General features: G+C 43.6%; 2 protein-coding genes across 2 annotated transcripts in view; one reads left to right on the plus strand and one right to left on the minus strand.

Moving 5' to 3' along the window:
• Positions 1-367, minus strand: part of LOC116692455 (rho-related GTP-binding protein RhoA-C) — a 732,216-nt gene that overhangs the window by 656,653 nt on the left and 75,196 nt on the right. The gene's annotated exons all lie outside the window — the stretch shown is intronic.
• The window catches only part of LOC116692445 (protein Wnt-2b-A), a 19,970-nt gene that overhangs the window by 5,691 nt on the left and 13,912 nt on the right, over positions 1-367 (plus strand). The window lies entirely within an intron of this gene.

Here is a 367-nt window from a genome sequence, read left to right on the forward strand (position 1 = left end):
ACACACACACACACACACACACACACATTACACACGCTAAAATACCACAAAACCAGCCATCTAGAGTGAGGGGTGAAAAAATATCTCATTGCCTGAGCAAATACGTGAAAATGTCCATGGGTGTGAGTGTGTTTATAGGAGAAGTGTGTGTGTGGGCGGGTATGGAGGTGATGGAATGCTTAATAGTTTGTGTAGATTAAAAGCAGTTATGAGGAGTAGTGGGGAGAGTGTGTAGAGGCTCTGGCTGTAGGCATTATTGGCTTTGAGGGGAATTTAGTGCAGGAGATACAGTATCTAACTGGTTTATCACGTTTCTGTGGGTGTACAATAATCAATGATATGGACAGATCTGAGGCTTTAACGGGGG

The sequence above is a fragment of the Etheostoma spectabile genome, chromosome 7, assembly GCF_008692095.1.
Source record: "Etheostoma spectabile isolate EspeVRDwgs_2016 chromosome 7, UIUC_Espe_1.0, whole genome shotgun sequence".
Classification (NCBI taxonomy): Eukaryota; Metazoa; Chordata; class Actinopteri; order Perciformes; family Percidae; genus Etheostoma; species Etheostoma spectabile.